Source organism: Scaptodrosophila lebanonensis, unplaced genomic scaffold (genome assembly GCF_003285725.1).
Source record: "Scaptodrosophila lebanonensis strain 11010-0011.00,11010-0021.00 unplaced genomic scaffold, SlebRS2 tig00000202-arrow-arrow-pilon, whole genome shotgun sequence".
Taxonomy (NCBI): domain Eukaryota; kingdom Metazoa; phylum Arthropoda; class Insecta; order Diptera; family Drosophilidae; genus Scaptodrosophila; species Scaptodrosophila lebanonensis.
The window spans coordinates 554,474-571,911 of record NW_022060612.1 but is presented as its reverse complement, the minus strand read 5'-3'; positions in this window follow the sequence as shown (position 1 = coordinate 571,911).

The window sequence follows — 17,438 nt, the reverse complement described above, 5'->3', positions numbered from 1 at the left end:
ATTTTATAACACAAACTTTTCATTTGAAAAGTCTCCAAGAAAATATTAAAAAAACCAATTATGCAACTTTCTTTGTATTCTTTTACTGATTTTAGAAACCAAGTTTTTTTTCAAATAAACTTTGGAGCTACTTTTCCCCCCTTTGGAGCTCGAATTTTCCCTATCTATCTTCCCAACTTAGCGCACACCAGTACTATGTTAGGATACCTGAGCCCAAATTTCTGCTTTCTAGCTCCAACGGTTTGGGCTGTGGGCTATTGATGCAGCTTCCTTTTGTGCCCCATTGACGCCCCCATAATTCAGTCTCCAAGACAAATTTCCTAATTCGAGTATGCAGTTTTGTTTGTATTCTTTAATTGATTTTAGAAACCAAGTTTTAAGTCGATCGGTTGAAAAATGCGGATTTTTCAAACAAACTTTGGAGCTACTTTTCCCCCCATTGGAGTTCGAATTTTCCAAAATCCCTTCTTAGTGCGCATCTACACCCTGATAGGATACTTAGGCCCAAATTTCAGCTTTCTAGCTCTTACCGTGTGGGCTGTTGACGCGGTTTGCTTTTGTGCCCCAAGAAACCCCAATAATTCAAGCTCCAACAAAAAATTTAAAAACCGAGTATGCAGTTTTATTCGTATTCTCTAATTGATTTTAGAAACTAAGTTTTAAGTCGATCGGTTGACAAATGCGGATTTTCAAACAAACTCTGGAGCTACTTTTCCCCCCTTTGGAGCTCGAATTTTCCCTATCTATCTTCCCAACTTAGCGCACACCAGTACTATGTTAGGATACCTGAGCCCAAATTTCAGCTTTCTAGCTCTTACCGTGTGGGCTGTTGACACGGTTTCCTTTTGTGCCCCAAGAAAACCCCAATAATTCAAGCTCCAATGAAAAATTTTAAAAACCGAGTATGCAGTTTTGTTTGTATTCTTTAATTGATTTTAGAAGCTAAGTTTTAGGTCGATCTGTTGAAAAATGCGGATTTTTTTAAACAAAATTTGGAGCTACTTTTCCCCCCTTTAGAGCTCGAATTTTCCAAGGTCTTTCCCGTCTTTCTTAAGTTTATTTACTATATGATATTCTTCTTTCGGCACTCTCTAAAGTTTGTTAAAGAGTTCATTTTCCAAAAAGCAAATATAGTACAATAAGTACTATGTATGGTTATACGTACATACCTACATATCTTCGTTACGCACCGGGCAGACTGCCAGTCCTGACTTAACCGTGTGCTTCCTTCAGCTATCTCCGAAAAGTCCGACGCGGGACATTTAATTTTGATTTAAAAATCGGGACGTCCCGCCAAAATTGGAGCGTTCGTCAACGCTGATATGTACATACATTTAAATTTTTCATGCAGGCGTTATCCGCCTATATACATACACACATACATATATGTATAAGTATGTATTAAATTTTTTAATTCAACACTAATTTGTGTCTTCAATTCCAAATAAGATTGTTGTGAATGTAAATGGTGTGTTTCTGCTTTTGTAAATCGATGAATACACTCACAAAATATGCTTAAGGGTAAATGACTCTTAGATTTGTTCAGAATACATTTGTAGCGTTGTTAGCTAACACTAAAACGGTAAGTCCCTGTAAATATGCGATCAGCTGAGATGCTAGAGCATCAAAACTATCGATAGTTGAATTCGTCGATACAATCAATAATTCAATCGAATTTTGAATTCAATTAACAGAAAACTTAAATAATAACATCTTATAATTTATTGATATCAATTAGAACAAATCATATATAAACATACATATGTACATCTGTCCGCAACGCGAATGTGTGTATGTGTGTATGTACATATGCATGTATGTTTCTGTTTACTTTTACAACCGTACGTAGACAACCGCACACATAGACACGAACTGTTGCTTGTTCTGTGTGTGAGTGTGTGTATATGATGTTCCCAACTATTTGATATTTGCGTTCTTTGTAATTTGATGTTGCTGCATAACGTTGCTAATGAAAATCCTAATGCCAAATGTTCTAAACAAAGAAAAAAATTACTTTTAGAAATGTTAAATAATTTTTAATTAATTAACATTTCTTGCTCTGTCAGTGCAAGACGAATGAACATAAATACATACATATATGTGTACATATGTATGTGTGTAAATTCACACATTAGTGTCTCACATTTTACTTTAGCTATTTCAATCGTTTGCACGCAACTACACGAACAGTTGCTTGTATGTGTGTGTGTGTATGTATTAAGTATACATACACAACTGTTTGATATTTTGTATTGTTTATTCTGCCTGCATTTGTAAAATGCATATTTTGAAAATCCTGGAACGAAAAGTTGTAGATTTAGTTACGTTATTTTATAACACAAACTTTTCATTTGAAAAGTCTCCAAGAAAATATTAAAAAAACCAATTATGCAACTTTCTTTGTATTCTTTTACTGATTTTAGAAACCAAGTTTTTTTTTCAAACAAACTTTGGAGCTACTTTTCCCCCCTTTGGAGCTCGAATTTTCCCTATCTATCTTCCCAACTTAGCGCACACCAGTACTATGTTAGGATACCTGAGCCCAAATTTCAGCTTTCTAGCTCTTACCGTGTGGGCTGTTGACACGGTTTCCTTTTGTGTCCCAAGAAAACCCCAATAATTCAAGCTCCAATGAAAAATTTAAAAAACCGAGTATGCAGTTTTGTTTGTATTCTTTAATTGATTTTAGAAGCTAAGTTTTAGGTCGATCTGTTGAAAAATGCGGATTTTTTAAACAAAATTTGGAGCTACTTTTCCCCCCTTTAGAGCTCGAATTTTCCAAGGTCTTTCCCGTCTTTCTTAAGTTTATTTACTATATGATATTCTTCTTTCGGCACTCTCTAAAGTTTGTTAAAGAGTTCATTTTCCAAAAAGCAAATATAGTACAATAAGTACTATGTATGGTTATACGTACATACCTACATATCTTCGTTACGCACCGGGCAGACTGCCAGTCCTGACTTAACCGTGTGCTTCCTTCAGCTATCTCCGAAAAGTCCGACGCGGGACATTTAATTTTGATTTAAAAATCGGGACGTCCCGCCAAAATTGGAGCGTTCGTCAACGCTGATATGTACATACATTTAAATTTTTCATGCAGGCGTTATCCGCCTATATACATACACACATACATATATGTATAAATATGTATTAAATTTTTTAATTCAACACTAATTTGTGTCTTCAATTCCAAATAAGATTGTTGTGAATGTAAATGGTGTGTTTCTGCTTTTGTAAATCGATGAATACACTCACAAAATATGCTTAAGGGTAAATGACTCTTAGATTTGTTCAGAATACATTTGTAGCGTTGTTAGCTAACACTAAAACGGTAAGTCCCTGTAAATATGCGATCAGCTGAGATGCTAGAGCATCAAAACTATCGATAGTTGAATTCGTCGATACAATCAATAATTCAATCGAAGTTTGAATTCAATTAACAGAAAACTTAAATAATAACATCTTATAATTTATTGATATCAATTAGAACAAATCATATATAAACATACATATGTACATCTGTCCGCAACGCGAATGTGTGTATGTGTATGTGTGTATGTACATATGCATGTATGTTTATGTTTACTTTTACAACCGTACGTAGACAACCGCACACATAGACACGAACTGTTGCTTGTTCTGTGTGTGAGTGTGTGTATATGATGTTCCCAACTATTTGATATTTGCGTTCTTTGTAATTTGATGTTGCTGCATAACGTTGCTAATGAAAATCCTAATGCCAAATGTTCTAAACAAAGAAAAAATTACTTTTAGAAATGTTAAATAATTTTTAATTAATTAACATTTCTTGCTCTGTCAGTGCAAGACGAATGAACATAAATACATACATATATGTGTACATATGTATGTGTGTAAATTCACACATTAGTGTCTCACATTTTACTTTAGCTATTTCAATCGTTTGCACGCAACTACACGAACAGTTGCTTGTATGTGTGTGTGTGTGTGTGTGTGTATGTATTAAGTATACATACACAACTGTTTGATATTTTGTATTGTTTATTCTGCCTGCATTTGTAAAATGCATATTTTGAAAATCCTGGAACGAAAAGTTGTAGATTTAGTTACGTTATTTTATAACACAAACTTTTCATTTGAAAAGTCTCCAAGAAAATATTAAAAAAACCAATTATGCAACTTTCTTTGTATTCTTTTACTGATTTTAGAAACCAAGTTTTTTTTCAAACAAACTTTGGAGCTACTTTTCCCCCCTTTGGAGCTCGAATTTTCCCTATCTATCTTCCCAACTTAGCGCACACCAGTACTATGTTAGGATACCTGAGCCCAAATTTCTGCTTTCTAGCTCCAACGGTTTGGGCTGTGGGCTATTGATGCAGCTTCCTTTTGTGCCCCATTGACGCCCCCATAATTCAGTCTCCAAGACAAATTTCCTAATTCGAGTATGCAGTTTTGTTTGTATTCTTTAATTGATTTTAGAAACCAAGTTTTAAGTCGATCGGTTGAAAAATGCGGATTTTTCAAACAAACTTTGGAGCTACTTTTCCCCCCATTGGAGTTCGAATTTTCCAAAATCCCTTCTTAGTGCGCATCTACACCCTGATAGGATACTTAGGCCCAAATTTCAGCTTTCTAGCTCTTACCGTGTGGGCTGTTGACGCGGTTTGCTTTTGTGCCCCAAGAAACCCCAATAATTCAAGCTCCAACAAAAAATTTAAAAAACCGAGTATGCAGTTTTATTCGTATTCTCTAATTGATTTTAGAAACTAAGTTTTAAGTCGATCGGTTGACAAATGCGGATTTTTCAAACAAACTCTGGAGCTACTTTTCCCCCCTTTGGAGCTCGAATTTTCCCTATCTATCTTCCCAACTTAGCGCACACCAGTACTATGTTAGGATACCTGAGCCCAAATTTCAGCTTTCTAGCTCTTACCGTGTGGGCTGTTGACACGGTTTCCTTTTGTGCCCCAAGAAAACCCCAATAATTCAAGCTCCAATGAAAAATTTAAAAAACCGAGTATGCAGTTTTGTTTGTATTCTTTAATTGATTTTAGAAGCTAAGTTTTAGGTCGATCTGTTGAAAAATGCGGATTTTTTAAACAAAATTTGGAGCTACTTTTCCCCCCTTTAGAGCTCGAATTTTCCAAGGTCTTTCCCGTCTTTCTTAAGTTTATTTACTATATGATATTCTTCTTTCGGCACTCTCTAAAGTTTGTTAAAGAGTTCATTTTCCAAAAAGCAAATATAGTACAATAAGTACTATGTATGGTTATACGTACATACCTACATATCTTCGTTACGCACCGGGCAGACTGCCAGTCCTGACTTAACCGTGTGCTTCCTTCAGCTATCTCCGAAAAGTCCGACGCGGGACATTTAATTTTGATTTAAAAATCGGGACGTCCCGCCAAAATTGGAGCGTTCGTCAACGCTGATATGTACATACATTTAAATTTTTCATGCAGGCGTTATCCGCCTATATACATACACACATACATATATGTATAAGTATGTATTAAATTTTTTAATTCAACACTAATTTGTGTCTTCAATTCCAAATAAGATTGTTGTGAATGTAAATGGTGTGTTTCTGCTTTTGTAAATCGATGAATACACTCACAAAATATGCTTGACTCTTAGATTTGTTCAGAATACATTTGTAGCGTTGTTAGCTAACACTAAAATGGTAAGTCCCTGTAAATATGCGATCAGCTGAGATGCTAGAGCATCAAAACTATCGATAGTTGAATTCGTCGATACAATCAATAATTCAATCGAAGTTTGAATTCAATTAACAGAAAACTTAAATAATAACATCTTATAATTTATTGATATCAATTAGAACAAATCATATATAAACATACATATGTACATCTGTCCGCAACGCGAATGTGTGTATGTGTGTATGTACATATGCATGTATGTTTCTGTTTACTTTTACAACCGTACGTAGACAACCGCACACATAGACACGAACTGTTGCTTGTTCTGTGTGTGAGTGTGTGTATATGATGTTCCCAACTATTTGATATTTGCGTTCTTTGTAATTTGATGTTGCTGCATAACGTTGCTAATGAAAATCCTAATGCCAAATGTTCTAAACAAAGAAAAAATTACTTTTAGAAATGTTAAATAATTTTTAATTAATTAACATTTCTTGCTCTGTCAGTGCAAGACGAATGAACATAAATACATACATATATGTGTACATATGTATGTGTGTAAATTCACACATTAGTGTCTCACATTTTACTTTAGCTATTTCAATCGTTTGCACGCAACTACACGAACAGTTGCTTGTATGTGTGTGTGTGTGTGTATGTATTAAGTATACATACACAACTGTTTGATATTTTGTATTGTTTATTCTGCCTGCATTTGTAAAATGCATATTTTGAAAATCCTGGAACGAAAAGTTGTAGATTTAGTTACGTTATTTTATAACACAAACTTTTCATTTGAAAAGTCTCCAAGAAAATATTAAAAAAACCAATTATGCAACTTTCTTTGTATTCTTTTACTGATTTTAGAAACCAAGTTTTTTTTCAAACAAACTTTGGAGCTACTTTTCCCCCCTTTGGAGCTCGAATTTTCCCTATCTATCTTCCCAACTTAGCGCACACCAGTACTATGTTAGGATACCTGAGCCCAAATTTCTGCTTTCTAGCTCCAACGGTTTGGGCTGTGGGCTATTGATGCAGCTTCCTTTTGTGCCCCATTGACGCCCCCATAATTCAGTCTCCAAGACAAATTTCCTAATTCGAGTATGCAGTTTTGTTTGTATTCTTTAATTGATTTTAGAAACCAAGTTTTAAGTCGATCGGTTGAAAAATGCGGATTTTTCAAACAAACTTTGGAGCTACTTTTCCCCCCATTGGAGTTCGAATTTTCCAAATCCCTTCTTAGTGCGCATCTACACCCTGATAGGATACTTAGGCCCAAATTTCAGCTTTCTAGCTCTTACCGTGTGGGCTGTTGACGCGGTTTGCTTTTGTGCCCCAAGAAACCCCAATAATTCAAGCTCCAACAAAAAATTTAAAAAACCGAGTATGCAGTTTTATTCGTATTCTCTAATTGATTTTAGAAACTAAGTTTTAAGTCGATCGGTTGACAAATGCGGATTTTTCAAACAAACTCTGGAGCTACTTTTCCCCCCTTTGGAGCTCGAATTTTCCCTATCTATCTTCCCAACTTAGCGCACACCAGTACTATGTTAGGATACCTGAGCCCAAATTTCAGCTTTCTAGCTCTTACCGTGTGGGCTGTTGACACGGTTTCCTTTTGTGCCCCAAGAAAACCCCAATAATTCAAGCTCCAATGAAAAATTTAAAAAACCGAGTATGCAGTTTTGTTTGTATTCTTTAATTGATTTTAGAAGCTAAGTTTTAGGTCGATCTGTTGAAAAATGCGGATTTTTTAAACAAAATTTGGAGCTACTTTTCCCCCCTTTAGAGCTCGAATTTTCCAAGGTCTTTCCCGTCTTTCTTAAGTTTATTTACTATATGATATTCTTCTTTCGGCACTCTCTAAAGTTTGTTAAAGAGTTCATTTTCCAAAAAGCAAATATAGTACAATAAGTACTATGTATGGTTATACGTACATACCTACATATCTTCGTTACGCACCGGGCAGACTGCCAGTCCTGACTTAACCGTGTGCTTCCTTCAGCTATCTCCGAAAAGTCCGACGCGGGACATTTAATTTTGATTTAAAAATCGGGACGTCCCGCCAAAATTGGAGCGTTCGTCAACGCTGATATGTACATACATTTAAATTTTTCATGCAGGCGTTATCCGCCTATATACATACACACATACATATATGTATAAGTATGTATTAAATTTTTTAATTCAACACTAATTTGTGTCTTCAATTCCAAATAAGATTGTTGTGAATGTAAATGGTGTGTTTCTGCTTTTGTAAATCGATGAATACACTCACAAAATATGCTTGACTCTTAGATTTGTTCAGAATACATTTGTAGCGTTGTTAGCTAACACTAAAACGGTAAGTCCCTGTAAATATGCGATCAGCTGAGATGCTAGAGCATCAAAACTATCGATAGTTGAATTCGTCGATACAATCAATAATTCAATCGAAGTTTGAATTCAATTAACAGAAAACTTAAATAATAACATCTTATAATTTATTGATATCAATTAGAACAAATCATATATAAACATACATATGTACATCTGTCCGCAACGCGAATGTGTGTATGTGTGTATGTACATATGCATGTATGTTTCTGTTTACTTTTACAACCGTACGTAGACAACCGCACACATAGACACGAACTGTTGCTTGTTCTGTGTGTGAGTGTGTGTATATGATGTTCCCAACTATTTGATATTTGCGTTCTTTGTAATTTGATGTTGCTGCATAACGTTGCTAATGAAAATCCTAATGCCAAATGTTCTAAACAAAGAAAAAATTACTTTTAGAAATGTTAAATAATTTTTAATTAATTAACATTTCTTGCTCTGTCAGTGCAAGACGAATGAACATAAATACATACATATATGTGTACATATGTATGTGTGTAAATTCACACATTAGTGTCTCACATTTTACTTTAGCTATTTCAATCGTTTGCACGCAACTACACGAACAGTTGCTTGTATGTGTGTGTGTGTATGTATTAAGTATACATACACAACTGTTTGATATTTTGTATTGTTTATTCTGCCTGCATTTGTAAAATGCATATTTTGAAAATCCTGGAACGAAAAGTTGTAGATTTAGTTACGTTATTTTATAACACAAACTTTTCATTTGAAAAGTCTCCAAGAAAATATTAAAAAAACCAATTATGCAACTTTCTTTGTATTCTTTTACTGATTTTAGAAACCAAGTTTTTTTTTAAACAAACTTTGGAGCTACTTTTCCCCCCTTTGGAGCTCGAATTTTCCCTATCTATCTTCCCAACTTAGCGCACACCAGTACTATGTTAGGATACCTGAGCCCAAATTTCAGCTTTCTAGCTCCAACGGTTTGGGCTGTGGGCTATTGATGCAGCTTCCTTTTGTGCCCCATTGATGCCCCCATAATTCAGTCTCCAAGACAAATTTCCTAATTCGAGTATGCAGTTTTATTCGTAATTGATTTTAGAAACCAAGTTTTAAGTCGATCGGTTGAAAAATTAGGATTTTTCAAACAAACTTTGGAGCTACTTTTCCCCCCATTGGAGTTCGAATTTTCCAAAATCCCTTCTTAGTGCGCATCTACACCCTGATAGGATACTTAGGCCCAAATTTCAGCTTTCTAGCTCTTACCGTGTGGGCTGTTGACACGGTTTCCTTTTGTGCCCCAAGAAAACCCCAATAATTCAAGCTCCAATGAAAAATTTAAAAAACCCAGTATGCAGTTTTGTTTGTATTCTTTAATTGATTTTAGAAGCTAAGTTTTAGGTCGATCTGTTGAAAAATGCGGATTTTTTAAACAACATTTGGAGCTACTTTTCCCCCCTTTGGAGCTCGAATTTTCCAAGGTCTTTCCCGTCTTTCTTAAGTTTATTTACTATATGATATTCTTCTTTCGGCACTCTCTGAAGTTTGTTAAAGAGTTCATTTTCCAAAAAGCAAATATAGTACAATAAGTACTATGTATGGTTATACGTACATACCTACATATCTTCGTTACGCACCGGGCAGACTGCCAGTCCTGACTTAACCGTGTGCTTCCTTCAGCTATCTCCGAAAAGTCCGACGCGGGACATTTAATTTTGATTTAAAAATCGGGACGTCCCGCCAAAATTGGAGCGTTCGTCAACGCTGATATGTACATACATTTAAATTTTTCATGCAGGCGTTATCCGCCTATATACATACACACATACATATATGTATAAATATGTATTAAATTTTTTAATTCAACACTAATTTGTGTCTTCAATTCCAAATAAGATTGTTGTGAATGTAAATGGTGTGTTTCTGCTTTTGTAAATCGATGAATACACTCACAAAATATGCTTAAGGGTAAATGACTCTTAGATTTGTTCAGAATACATTTGTAGCGTTGTTAGCTAACACTAAAACGGTAAGTCCCTGTAAATATGCGATCAGCTGAGATGCTAGAGCATCAAAACTATCGATAGTTGAATTCGTCGATACAATCAATAATTCAATCGAAGTTTGAATTCAATTAACAGAAAACTTAAATAATAACATCTTATAATTTATTGATATCAATTAGAACAAATCATATATAAACATACATATGTACATCTGTCCGCAACGCGAATGTGTGTATGTGTATGTGTGTATGTACATATGCATGTATGTTTATGTTTACTTTTACAACCGTACGTAGACAACCGCACACATAGACACGAACTGTTGCTTGTTCTGTGTGTGAGTGTGTGTATATGATGTTCCCAACTATTTGATATTTGCGTTCTTTGTAATTTGATGTTGCTGCATAACGTTGCTAATGAAAATCCTAATGCCAAATGTTCTAAACAAAGAAAAAATTACTTTTAGAAATGTTAAATAATTTTTAATTAATTAACATTTCTTGCTCTGTCAGTGCAAGACGAATGAACATAAATACATACATATATGTGTACATATGTATGTGTGTAAATTCACACATTAGTGTCTCACATTTTACTTTAGCTATTTCAATCGTTTGCACGCAACTACACGAACAGTTGCTTGTATGTGTGTGTGTGTATGTATTAAGTATACATACACAACTGTTTGATATTTTGTATTGTTTATTCTGCCTGCATTTGTAAAATGCATATTTTGAAAATCCTGGAACGAAAAGTTGTAGATTTAGTTACGTTATTTTATAACACAAACTTTTCATTTGAAAAGTCTCCAAGAAAATATTAAAAAAACCAATTATGCAACTTTCTTTGTATTCTTTTACTGATTTTAGAAACCAAGTTTTTTTTTAAACAAACTTTGGAGCTACTTTTCCCCCCTTTGGAGCTCGAATTTTCCCTATCTATCTTCCCAACTTAGCGCACACCAGTACTATGTTAGGATACCTGAGCCCAAATTTCAGCTTTCTAGCTCCAACGGTTTGGGCTGTGGGCTATTGATGCAGCTTCCTTTTGTGCCCCATTGATGCCCCCATAATTCAGTCTCCAAGACAAATTTCCTAATTCGAGTATGCAGTTTTATTCGTAATTGATTTTAGAAACCATGTTTTAAGTCGATCGGTTGAAAAATGCGGATTTTTCAAACAAACTTTGGAGCTACTTTTCCCCCATTGGAGTTCGAATTTTCCAAAATCCCTTCTTAGTGCGCATCTACACCCTGATAGGATACTTAGGCCCAAATTTCAGCTTTCTAGCTCTTACCGTGTGGGCTGTTGACGCGGTTTGCTTTTGTGCCCCAAGAAACCCCAATAATTCAAGCTCCAACAAAAAATTTAAAAAACCGAGTATGCAGTTTTATTCGTATTCTCTAATTGATTTTAGAAACTAAGTTTTAAGTCGATCGGTTGACAAATGCGGATTTTTCAAACACACTCTGGAGCTACTTTTCCCCCCTTTGGAGCTCGAATTTTCCCTATCTATCTTCCCAACTTAGCGCACACCAGTACTATGTTAGGATACCTGAGCCCAAATTTCAGCTTTCTAGCTCTTACCGTGTGGGCTGTTGACACGGTTTCCTTTTGTGCCCCAAGAAAACCCCAATAATTCAAGCTCCAATGAAAAATTTAAAAAACCGAGTATGCAGTTTTGTTTGTATTCTTTAATTGATTTTAGAAGCTAAGTTTTAGGTCGATCTGTTGAAAAATGCGGATTTTTTAAACAAAATTTGGAGCTACTTTTCCCCCCTTTATAGCTCGAATTTTCCAAGGTCTTTCCCGTCTTTCTTAAGTTTATTTACTATATGATATTCTTCTTTCGACACTCTCTAAAGTTTGTTAAAGAGTTCATTTTCCAAAAAGCAAATATAGTACAATAAGTACTATGTATGGTTATACGTACATACCTACATATCTTCGTTACGCACCGGGCAGACTGCCAGTCCTGACTTAACCGTGTGCTTCCTTCAGCTATCTCCGAAAAGTCCGACGCGGGACATTTAATTTTGATTTATAAAATCGGGACGTCCCGCCAAAATTGGAGCGTTCGTCAACGCTGATATGTACATACATTTAAATTTTTCATGCAGGCGTTATCCGCCTATATACATACACACATACATATATGTATAAGTATGTATTAAATTTTTTAATTCAACACTAATTTGTGTCTTCAATTCCAAATAAGATTGTTGTGAATGTAAATGGTGTGTTTCTGCTTTTGTAAGTCGATGAATACACTCACAAAATATGCTTGACTCTTAGATTTGTTCAGAATACATTTGTAGCGTTGTTAGCTAACACTAAAACGGTAAGTCCCTGTAAATATGCGATCAGCTGAGATGCTAGAGCATCAAAACTATCGATAGTTGAATTCGTCGATACAATCAATAATTCAATCGAAGTTTGAATTCAATTAACAGAAAACTTAAATAATAACATCTTATAATTTATTGATATCAATTAGAACAAATCATATATAAACATACATATGTACATCTGTCCGCAACGCGAATGTGTGTATGTGTGTATGTACATATGCATGTATGTTTCTGTTTACTTTTACAACCGTACGTAGACAACCGCACACATAGACACGAACTGTTGCTTGTTCTGTGTGTGAGTGTGTGTATATGATGTTCCCAACTATTTGATATTTGCGTTCTTTGTAATTTGATGTTGCTGCATAACGTTGCTAATGAAAATCCGAATGCCAAATGTTCTAAACAAAGAAAAAATTACTTTTAGAAATGTTAAATAATTTTTAATTAATTAACATTTCTTGCTCTGTCAGTGCAAGACGAATGAACATAAATACATACATATATGTGTACATATGTATGTGTGTAAATTCACACATTAGTGTCTCACATTTTACTTTAGCTATTTCAATCGTTTGCACGCAACTACACGAACAGTTGCTTGTATGTGTGTGTGTGTATGTATTAAGTATACATACACAACTGTTTGATATTTTGTATTGTTTATTCTGCCTGCATTTGTAAAATGCATATTTTGAAAATCCTGGAACGAAAAGTTGTAGATTTAGTTACGTTATTTTATAACACAAACTTTTCATTTGAAAAGTCTCCAAGAAAATATTAAAAAAACCAATTATGCAACTTTCTTTGTATTCTTTTACTGATTTTAGAAACCAAGTTTTTTTTTTAAACAAACTTTGGAGCTACTTTTCCCCCCTTTGGAGCTCGAATTTTCCCTATCTATCTTCCCAACTTAGCGCACACCAGTACTATGTTAGGATACCTGAGCCCAAATTTCAGCTTTCTAGCTCCAACGGTTTGGGCTGTGGGCTATTGATGCAGCTTCCTTTTGTGCCCCATTGATGCCCCCATAATTCAGTCTCCAAGACAAATTTCCTAATTCGAGTATGCAGTTTTATTCGTAATTGATTTTAGAAACCAAGTTTTAAGTCGATCGGTTGAAAAATTAGGATTTTTCAAACAAACTTTGGAGCTACTTTTCCCCCCATTGGAGTTCGAATTTTCCAAAATCCCTTCTTAGTGCGCATCTACACCCTGATAGGATACTTAGGCCCAAATTTCAGCTTTCTAGCTCTTACCGTGTGGGCTGTTGACACGGTTTCCTTTTGTGCCCCAAGAAAACCCCAATAATTCAAGCTCCAATGAAAAATTTAAAAACCCAGTATGCAGTTTTGTTTGTATTCTTTAATTGATTTTAGAAGCTAAGTTTTAGGTCGATCTGTTGAAAAATGCGGATTTTTTAAACAAAATTTGGAGCTACTTTTCCCCCCTTTGGAGCTCGAATTTTCCAAGGTCTTTCCCGTCTTTCTTAAGTTTATTTACTATATGATATTCTTCTTTCGACACTCTCTAAAGTTTGTTAAAGAGTTCATTTTCCAAAAAGCAAATATAGTACAATAAGTACTATGTATGGTTATACGTACATACCTACATATCTTCGTTACGCACCGGGCAGACTGCCAGTCCTGACTTAACCGTGTGCTTCCTTCAGCTATCTCCGAAAAGTCCGACGCGGGACATTTAATTTTGATTTATAAATCGGGACGTCCCGCCAAAATTGGAGCGTTCGTCAACGCTGATATGTACATACATTTAAATTTTTCATGCAGGCGTTATCCGCCTATATACATACACACATACATATATGTATAAGTATGTATTAAATTTTTTAATTCAACACTAATTTGTGTCTTCAATTCCAAATAAGATTGTTGTGAATGTAAATGGTGTGTTTCTGCTTTTGTAAATCGATGAATACACTCACAAAATATGCTTAAGGGTAAATGACTCTTAGATTTGTTCAGAATACATTTGTAGCGTTGTTAGCTAACACTAAAACGGTAAGTCCCTGTAAATATGCGATCAGCTGAGATGCTAGAGCATCAAAACTATCGATAGTTGAATTCGTCGATACAATCAATAATTCAATCGAAGTTTGAATTCAATTAACAGAAAACTTAAATAATAACATCTTATAATTTATTGATATCAATTAGAACAAATCATATATAAACATACATATGTACATCTGTCCGCAACGCGAATGTGTGTGTGTATGTGTGTATGTACATATGCATGTATGTTTCTGTTTACTTTTACAACCGTACGTAGACAACCGCACACATAGACACGAACTGTTGCTTGTTCTGTGTGTGAGTGTGTGTATATGATGTTCCCAACTATTTGATATTTGCGTTCTTTGTAATTTGATGTTGCTGCATAACGTTGGGAATGAAAATCCTAATGCCAAATGTTCTAAACAAAGAAAAAATTACTTTTAGAAATGTTAAATAATTTTTAATTAATTAACATTTCTTGCTCTGTCAGTGCAAGACGAATGAACATAAATACATACATATATGTGTACATATGTATGTGTGTAAATTCACACATTAGTGTCTCACATTTTACTTTAGCTATTTCAATCGTTTGCACGCAACTACACGAACAGTTGCTTGTATGTGTGTGTGTGTGTGTGTATGTATTAAGTATACATACACAACTGTTTGATATTTTGTATTGTTTATTCTGCCTGCATTTGTAAAATGCATATTTTGAAAATCCTGGAACGAAAAGTTGTAGATTTAGTTACGTTATTTTATAACACAAACTTTTCATTTGAAAAGTCTCCAAGAAAATATTAAAAAAACCAATTATGCAACTTTCTTTGTATTCTTTTACTGATTTTAGAAACCAAGTTTTTTTTTAAACAAACTTTGGAGCTACTTTTCCCCCCTTTGGAGCTCGAATTTTCCCTATCTATCTTCCCAACTTAGCGCACACCAGTACTATGTTAGGATACCTGAGCCCAAATTTCAGCTTTCTAGCTCCAACGGTTTGGGCTGTGGGCTATTGATGCAGCTTCCTTTTGTGCCCCATTGATGCCCCCATAATTCAGTCTCCAAGACAAATTTCCTAATTCGAGTATGCAGTTTTATTCGTAATTGATTTTAGAAACCAAGTTTTAAGTCGATCGGTTTGAAAAATTAGGATTTTTCAAACAAACTTTGGAGCTACTTTTCCCCCCATTGGAGTTCGAATTTTCCAAAATCCCTTCTTAGTGCGCATCTACACCCTGATAGGATACTTAGGCCCAAATTTCAGCTTTCTAGCTCTTACCGTGTGGGCTGTTGACGCGGTTTGCTTTTGTGCCCCAAGAAACCCCAATAATTCAAGCTCCAACAAAAAATTTAAAAAACCGAGTATGCAGTTTTATTCGTATTCTCTAATTGATTTTAGAAACCAAGTTTTAAGTCGATCGGTTGACAAATGCGGATTTTTCAAACAAACTTTGGAGCTACTTTTCCCCCCATTGGAGCTCGAATTTTCCAAAATCCCTTCTTAGTGCGCATCTACACCCTGATAGGATACTTAGGCCCAAATTTCAGCTTTCTAGCTCTTACCTTTTGGGCTGTGGGCTGTTGACACGGTTTCCTTTTGTGCCCCAAGAAAACCCCAATAATTCAAGCTCCAATGAAAAATTTAAAAAACCCAGTATGCAGTTTTGTTTGTATTCTTTAATTGATTTTAGAAGCTAAGTTTTAGGTCGATCTGTTGAAAAATGCGGATTTTTTAAACAAAATTTGGAGCTACTTTTCCCCCCTTTGGAGCTCGAATTTTCCAAGGTCTTTCCCGTCTTTCTTAAGTTTATTTACTATATGATATTCTTCTTTCGGCACTCTCTGAAGTTTGTTAAAGAGTTCATTTTCCAAAAAGCAAATATAGTACAATAAGTACTATGTATGGTTATACGTACATACCTACATATCTTCGTTACGCACCGGGCAGACTGCCAGTCCTGACTTAACCGTGTGCTTCCTTCAGCTATCTCCGAAAAGTCCGACGCGGGACATTTAATTTTGATTTAAAAATCGGGACGTCCCGCCAAAATTGGAGCGTTCGTCAACGCTGATATGTACATACATTTAAATTTTTCATGCAGGCGTTATCCGCCTATATACATACACACATACATATATGTATAAATATGTATTAAATTTTTAATTCAACACTAATTTGTGTCTTCAATTCCAAATAAGATTGTTGTGAATGTAAATGGTGTGTTTCTGCTTTTGTAAATCGATGAATACACTCACAAAATATGCTTAAGGGTAAATGACTCTTAGATTTGTTCAGAATACATTTGTAGCGTTGTTAGCTAACACTAAAACGGTAAGTCCCTGTAAATATGCGATCAGCTGAGATGCTAGAGCATCAAAACTATCGATAGTTGAATTCGTCGATACAATCAATAATTCAATCGAAGTTTGAATTCAATTAACAGAAAACTTAAATAATAACATCTTATAATTTATTGATATCAATTAGAACAAATCATATATAAACATACATATGTACATCTGTCCGCAACGCGAATGTGTGTGTGTATGTGTGTATGTACATATGCATGTATGTTTCTGTTTACTTTTACAACCGTACGTAGACAACCGCACACATAGACACGAACTGTTGCTTGTTCTGTGTGTGAGTGTGTGTATATGATGTTCCCAACTATTTGATATTTGCGTTCTTTGTAATTTGATGTTGCTGCATAACGTTGCTAATGAAAATCCTAATGCCAAATGTTCTAAACAAAGAAAAAATTACTTTTAGAAATGTTAAATAATTTTTAATTAATTAACATTTCTTGCTCTGTCAGTGCAAGACGAATGAACATAAATACATACATATATGTGTACATATGTATGTATGTAAATTCACACATTAGTGTCTCACATTTTACTTTAGCTATTTCAATCGTTTGCACGCAACTACACGAACAGTTGCTTGTATGTGTGTGTGTATGTATTAAGTATACATACACAACTGTTTGATATTTTGTATTGTTTATTCTGCCTGCATTTGTAAAATGCATATTTTGAAAATCCTGGAACGAAAAGTTGTAGATTTAGT